This window comes from Triticum aestivum, chromosome 4A, assembly GCF_018294505.1.
Source record: "Triticum aestivum cultivar Chinese Spring chromosome 4A, IWGSC CS RefSeq v2.1, whole genome shotgun sequence".
NCBI lineage: Eukaryota > Viridiplantae > Streptophyta > Magnoliopsida > Poales > Poaceae > Triticum > Triticum aestivum.
In genome coordinates, this window is record NC_057803.1 from 109,746,216 (window position 1) to 109,754,744 (window position 8,529).

Sequence of the window (8,529 nt, forward strand, 5' to 3'; positions counted from 1 at the left end):
TATTGGCCATATCATGTCACTATTTGATTGCATGTGATGTTTATCATGTTTATACATCTTATTTGCTTAGAACGACGGTAGTAAATAAGATGATCCCTCGTTAAAATTTCAAGAAAGTGTTCCCCCTAACTGTGCACCGTTGCGAAAGTTCGTCGTTTCGAAGCACCACGTGATGATCGGGTGTGATAGATTCTTACGTTTGAATACAACGGGTGTTGACGAGCCTAGCATGTACAGACATGGCCTCGGAACACATGCAAAACACTTAGGTTGACTTGACGAGCCTAGCATGTACAGACATGGCCTCGGAACACATGCAAAACACTTAGGTTGACTTGACGAGCCTAGCATGTACAGACATGGCCTCGGAACACAAGAGACCGAAAGGTCGAGCATGAGTCGTATGGTAGATACGATCAACATGAAGATGTTCACCGATGATGACTAGTCCGTCTCACGTGATGATTGGACACGGCCTAGTTGACTCGGATCATGTAATCACTTAGATGACTAGAGGGATGTCTATCTGAGTGGGAGTTCATAAGATGAACTTAATTATCCTAAACATAGTCAAAAGGTCTTCACAAATTATGTGGTAGCTCGCGCTTCAGTTCTACTGTTTAGATATGTTCCTAGAGAAAATTTAGTTGAAAGTTGATAGTAGCAATTATGCGGACTAGGTCCGTAGACTGAGGATTGTCCTCATTGCTTCATAGAAGGCTTATGTCCTTAATGCACCGCTCAGTGTGCTGAACCTCGAACGTTGTCTATGGATGTTGCGAACATCTGACATACACATTTTGATAACTACGTGATAGTTCAGTTAAACGGCTTAGAGTTGAGGCACCGAACACGTTTTGAAACATCGCGAAACATATGAGATGTTTCGAGGGCTGAAATTGGGATTTCAGGCTCGTGCCCACGTCAAGAGGTATAAGACCTCCGACGATTTTCTTAGCCCACAAACTAAGGGAGAAAAGCTCAATTGTTGAGCTTGTGCTCAGATTGTCTGAGTACAACAATCATTTGAATCGAGTGGGAGTTGATCTTCCAGATGAGATAGTGATGTTTCTCCGAAGTCATTACCACCAAGCTGCTAGAGCTTCGTGATGAACTATAATATATCAGGGACATATATGATGATCCTTGAGATATTCGCGATGTTTGACACCACAAAAGTAGAAATCAAGAAGGAGCATCAATTGTTGATGGTTGGTGAAACCACTAGTTTCAAGAAGGGCAAGGGCAAGAAGGGATACTTCATGAAACGGCAAATCAGCTGCTGCTCTAGTGAAGAAACCCAAGGTTGAACCCAAACCCGAGACTAAGTGCTTCTGTAATAAGGGGAACAGCCACTGCAGCAGAATTACCCTAGATACTTGGTAGATGAGAAGGCTGGCAAGGTCAATAGGAGTATATTGGATATACATTGTGTTAATGTGTACTTTACTAGTACTCCTAGTAGCACCATGGTATTAGATACCGGTTCGGTAGCTAAATGTTAGTAAACTCGAAATAAAAGGCTGCGGAGTAAACGGAGACTAGCTAAAGGTGAGCTGGCAATATGTGTTGGAAGTTTTTCCAAGCTTGATGTGATCAAACATCGCACGCTCCCTCTACCATCGAGATTGGTGTTTGCGTTGAGCATAGACATGATTGGATTATGTCTATCGCAATACGGTTATTCATTTAAGGAGAATAATGGTTACTCTGTTTATTTGAATAATACCTTCAATGGTCTTACACCTAAAATGAATGGTTTATTGAATCTCGATCGTAGTGATACACATGTTCATGCCAAAAGATATAAGATAGTAATGATAGTACCACCTACTTGTGGCACTGCCACGTAAGTCATATCGGTATAAAATGCATGAAGAAGCTCCATGTTGATGGATCTTTGGGCTCACTCGTTTTTGAAAAGGATTGAGACATGCGAACCATGTCTATTGGTAGATATGCATGAAGAAACTCTATGCAAATGGATCGTTTGGACTCACTTGATTTTGAATCACTTGAGACATGCAAATCATACCACATGGGCAAGATGACTGAAAGCCTCGTTTTCAGTAAAATGGAACTAGAAAGCAACTTGTTGGAAGTAATACATTTTGATGTGTGCAGTCCAATGAGTGCTGAGGCGTGTAGTGGATATCGTTATGTTCTTACTTCACAGATGATTTGAGTAGATGTTGAGTATATTTACTTGATGAATCACGAGTCTGAATTATTGAAAGGTTCAAGTAATTTCAGGGTGAAGTTGAAAGATCGTCGTGACAAGAGGATAAAAGATCTATGATATGATCATAGAGATGAATATCTGAATTACGAGTTTGGCACAGAATTAAGACATTGTGGAAATTGTTTCACAACTAATACAGCCTGGAACACCATAGTGTGATGGTGTGTCCGAACATCATAACTGCACCCTATTGGATATGATGCATACCATGATGTCTCTTATCGAATTACCACGATAGTTTATGGGTTAGGCATTAGAGACAACCACATTCACTTTAAATAGGGCACCACGTAATTCCGATGAGATGACACCGTATGAACTATGGTTTAGAGAAACCTAAGCTGTCATTTCTTAAAAGTTTGGGGCTGCGACGCTTATGTGAAAAAGTTTCAGGCTGATAAGCTCGAACCCAAAGCGGATAAATGCATCTTCATAGGACACCCAAAACAGTTGGGTATACCTCCTGTCTCAGATCCGAAAGCAATAAGGGATTGTTTCTAGAATCGGGTCCTTTCTCGAGGAAAAGTTTCTCTCGAAAGAATTGAGTGGGAGGATGGTGGAGACTTGATGAGGTTATTGAACCGTCTCTTCAACTAGTGTGTGGCAGGGCACAGGAGTTGTTCCTGTGGCACCTACACCAATTGAAGTGGAAGCTTATGATAGTGATCATGAAACTTCAGATCAAGTCACTACCAAACCTCGTGGGATGACAAGGATGCGTACTACTTCAGAGTGGTACGTAATCCTGTCTTGGAAGTCATGTTGCTAGACAACAATGAACCTACGAGCTATGGAGAAGCGATGGTGGGCCTGGATTCCAAAATGGCTCGAGGCCATATAATCCGAGAGAGGATCCATTATGAAAACAAAGTGTAGACTTTGGGAGAACTACTTGATGGTCGTAAGGCTGTTAGGTACATATGGATTTTAAAAGGAAGACGGACAATGATGGTAAGTGTCACCATTAAGAAAGCTCGACTTGTCGTTAAGATGTTTTCCGACAAGTTCAAGGAGTTGACTACGATGAGACTTTCTCACTCGTAGCGATGCTAAGAGTCTGTTGGAATTATATTAGCGATTACTGCATTATTTATGAAATCTTGCAGATAGGATGTCAAAACATTGTTTCCTCGACGATTTTCTTGAGGAAAGGTTGTATGTGATACAACCGGAAGGTTTTGTCAATCCTGAAAGATGCTAATAAGTATGCAAAGCTCCAGCAATCCTTCTAAGGACTGGAGTAAGCATCTCGGAGTTGGAATGTACGCTTTGATGAGATGATCAAAGATTTTGGGTTTATACAAAGTTTATGAGAAACTTGTATTTCCAAAGAAGTGAGTGGGAGCACTATAGAATTTCTGATGAATATATGTTGTTGACATATTGTTGATCAGAAATGACGTAGAATTTCTGGAAAGCATATAGGGTTATTTGGAAAGTGTTTTTCAATGGAAAGCCTGGATTAAGCTACTTGAACATTGAGCATCAAGATCTATAAGGATAGATCAAAACGCTTAATGGTACTTTCAAATGAGCACATACCTTGACATGATCTTGAAGGTGTTCAAGATGGATCAGTCAAAGAAGGAGTTCTTGCCTGAGTTGTAAGGTATGAAGTTAAGACTTAAAGCTCGACCACGGCAGAATAAAGAGAAAGGACGAAGGTCGTCCCCTATGCTTAAGACATAGGCCCTACAGTATGCTATGCTGTGTACCGCACCTGAAATGTGCCTTGCCATGAGTCAGTCAAGGGGTACAAGAGTGATCCAAGAATGGATCACAAGACAGCGGTCAAAGTTATCCTTAGTAACTAGTGGACTAAGGAATTTTCTCGATTATGGAGGTGGTAAAAGAGTTCGTCGTAAAGGGTTACGCCGATGCAAACTTTGACACTAATCCAGATTATTCTGAGTAGTAAACTGGATTCGTATAGTAGAACAGTTATTTGGAATAGCTCCAAATGTAGCGTAGTAGTTGCATCTACAAGATGACATAGAGATTTGCGAAGTACATACGGATCTGAAAGATTCAGACCCGTTGACTATAACATCTCTCACAAGCATAACATGATCAAACCCAGAACTCATCGAGTGTTAATCACATGGTAATGTGAACTAGATTATTGACTCTAGTAAACTCTTTGGGTGTTAGTCACATGGGGATGTGACCTTGAGTGTTAATCACATATCGATGTGAACTGGATTATTGACTCTAGTGCAAGTGGGAGACTGTTGGAAATATGCCCTAGAGGCAATAATAAATTAGTTATTATTATATTTCCTTGTTCATGATAATCGTTTATTATCCATGCTAGAATTGTATTGATAGGAAACTCAGATACATGTGTGGATACATAGACAACACCATGTCCCTAGTAAGCCTCTAGTTGACTAGCTCGTTGATCAATAGATGGTTACGGTTTCCTGACCATGGACATTGGATGTCATTGATAACGGGATCACATCATTAGGAGAATGATGTGATGGACAAGACCCAATCCTAAGCCTAGCACAAGATCATGTAGTTCGTATGCTAAAGCTTTTCTAATGTCAAGTATCATTTCCTTAGACCATGAGATTGTGCAACTCCCGGATACCGTAGGAATACTTTGGGTGTGCCAAACGTCACAACGTAACTGGGTGGCTATAAAGGTACACTACAGGTATCTCCGAAAGTGTCTGTTGGGTTGGCACGAATCGAGACTGGGATTTGTCACTCCGTGTAAACGGAGAGGTATCTCTGGGCCCACTCGGTAGGACATCATCATAATGTGCACAATGTGATCAAGGAGTTGATCACGGGATGATGTGTTACGGAACGAGTAAAGAGACTTGCCGGTAACGAGATTGAACAAGGTATCGGGATACCGACGATCGAATCTCGGGCAAGTATCGTACCGCTAGACAAAGGGAATTGTATACGGGATTGATTAAGTCCTTGACATCGTGGTTCATCCGATGAGATCATCGTGGAACATGTGGGAGCCAACATGGGTATCCAGATCCCGCTGTTGGTTATTGACCGGAGAGTCATCTCGGTCATGTCTGCATGTCTCCCGAACCCGTAGGGTCTACACACTTAAGGTTCGGTGACGCTAGGGTTATAGAGATATTAGTATGCAGTAACCCGAAAGTTGTTCGGAGTCCCGGATGAGATCCCGGACGTCACGAGGAGTTCCGGAATGGTCCGGAGGTAAAGATTTATATATAGGAAGTGCTATTTCGGCCATCGGGACAAGTTTCGGGGTCACCGGTATTGTACCGGGACCACCGGAAGGGTCCCGGGGGTCCACCGGGTGGGGCCACCTGCCCCGGGGGGACACATGGGCTGTAGGGGGTGCGCCTTGGCCTGTATGGGCCAAGGGCACCTGCCCCTAGAGGCCCATGCGCCAAAGGGACAAGAGGAGGGGAGAGTCCTAAAGGGGGAAGGCACCTCCGAGGTGCCTTGGGGAGGATGGACTCCTCCCCCCCTTGGCCGCACCCTTCCTTGGCGGAAGGGGAAAGGCTGCGCCCTCCCCCTCTCCCTTGGCCCTATATATAGTGGGGGGAAGGGAGGGCAACCTTACCTAAGCCATGGCGCCTCCCTCTCCCTCCCATGACACATCTCCCTCCTCCCGCAGCGCTTGGCGAAGCCCTGTTGGAATCCCGCTACTTCCACCACCACGCCGTCGTGCTGCTGGATCTCCATCAACCTCTCCTCCCCCCCTTGCTGGATCAAGAAGGAGGAGACGTCGCTGCTCCGTACGTGTGTTGAACGCGGAGGTGCCGTCCGTTCGGCGCTAGGATCATCGGTGATTTGGATCAAGACGAGTACGACTCCATCAACCCTATTCTCTTGAACGCTTCCGCGTGCGATCTACAAGGGTATGTAGATCCACTCCTCCCTCGTTGCTAGATGACTCCATAGATAGATCTTGGTGCCATGTAGGAAAATTTTGAATTTATGCTACGTTCCCCAACAGGTAGTACATCAAGATTGTCACCACGCCGTCGTGCTGATGGAACTCTTCCCCGACACTTTGCTGGATCGGAGTCCGGGGATCATCATCGAGCTGAACGTGTGCTAGAACTCGGAGGTGCCGTAATTTCGGTGCTTGATCGGTCGGGCCGTGAAGACGTACGACTACATCAACCGTGTTGTGCTAACGCTTCCGCCGTCGGTCTACGAGGGTACGTAGACAACACTCTCCCCTCTCGTTGCTATGCATCACCATGATCTTGCGTGTGCGTAGGAAATTTTGAAATTACTACGTTCCCCAACAGTGGCATCAGAGCCTAGGTTTTATGTGTTGATGTTATTTGCACGAGTAGAACACAAGTGAGTTGTGGGTGATATAAGTCATACTGCTTACCAGCATGTCATACTTTGGTTCGGCGGTATTGTTGGACGAAGCGGCCCGGACCGACATTACGCATACGCTTACGCGAGACCAGTTCTCCCGACGTTCTTTGCACAAAGGTGGCTAGCGGGTGACAGTTTCTCCAAATTTAGTTGAACCTAGTGTGGCTACGCCCGGTCCTTGCGAAGGTTAAAACAACACCAACTTGACAAACTATCGTTGTGGTTTTGATGCGTAGGTAAGATTGGTTCTTGCTTAAGCCCGTAGCAGCCACGTAAAACTTGCAACAACAAAGTAGAGGACGTCTAACTTGTTTTTGCAGGGCATGTTGTGATGTGATATGGTCAAGACATGATGCTAAATTTTATTGTATGAGATGATCATGTTTTGTAACCAAGTTATCGGCAACTGGAAGGAGCCATATGATTGTCGCTTTATTGTATGCAATGCAATTGCGCTGTAATGCTTTACTTTATCACTAAGCGGTAGCGATAGTCGTGGAAGCATAAGATTGGCGAGACGACAACGATGCTACGATGGTGATCAAGGTGTCGCGCCGGTGACGATGGTGATCATGATGGTGCTTCGAAGATGGAGATCACAAGCACAAGATGATGATGGCCATATCATATCACTTATATTAATTGCATGTGATGTTTATCTTTTATGCATCTTATCTTGCTTTGATTGACGGTAGCATTTTAAGATGATCTCTCACTAATTATCAAGAAGTGTTCTTCCTGAGTATGCACCGTTGCGAAAGTTCTTCGTGCTGAGACACCACGTGATGATCGGGTGTGATAGGCTCTACGTTCAAATACAACGGGTGCAAAACAGTTGCACACGCAGAATACTCAGGTTATACTTGACGAGCCAAGCATATACAGATATGGCCTCGGAACACGGAGACCGAAAGGTCGAGCGTGAATCATATAGTAGATATGATCAACATAGTGATGTTCACCATGAAACTACTCCATCTCACGTGATGATCGGACATGGTTTAGTTGATTTGGATCACGTGATCACTTAGAGGATTAGAGGGATGTCTATCTAAGTGGGAGTTCTTAAGTAATATGATTAAATTGAACTTAAATTTATCATGAACTTAGTCCTGGTAGTATTTTGCAAATTATGTTGTAGATCAATAGCTCGCGTTGTTGCTTCCCTGTGTTTATTTTGATATGTTCCTAGAGAAAATTGTGTTGAAAGATGTTAGTAGCAATGATGCGGATTGGATCCGTGATCTGAGGTTTATCCTCATTGCTGCACAGAAGAATTATGTCCTTGATGCACCGCTAGGTGACGGACCTATTGCAGGAGCAGATGCAGACGTTATGAACGTTTGGCTAGCTCAATATGATGACTACTTGATAGTTTAGTGCACCATGCTTAATGGCTTAGAATCGGGACTTCAAAGACGTTTTGAACGTCATGGAGCATATGAGATGTTCCAGGAGTTGAAGTTAATATTTCAAGCAAATACCCGAGTTGAGAGATATGAAGTCTCCAACAAGTTCTATAGCTAAAAGATGGAGGAGAATCGCTCAACTAGTGAGCATGTGCTCAGATTGTCTGAGTACTACAATCGCTTGAATCAAGTGGGAGTTAATCTTCCAGATAAATAGTGATTGACAGAATTCTCTAGTCACCATCACCAAGTTAGTAGAACTTCGTGATGAACTATGATATGCAAGGGATAACGGAAACGATTCCCAAGCTCTTCGTAATGCGGAAATTGACGAAGGTAGAAATCGAGAAAAACATCAAGTGTTGATGGTAGACAAGACCACTAGTTTCAAGAAAAGGGCAGAGGGAAGAAGGGGAACTTCAAGAAGAACAGCAAGCAAGTTGCTGCTCAAGTGAAGAAGCCCAAGTCTGGTCCTAAGCCTGAGACTAAGTGCTTCTACTACAAAGGGACTGGTCACTGGAAGCGGAACTACCCCAA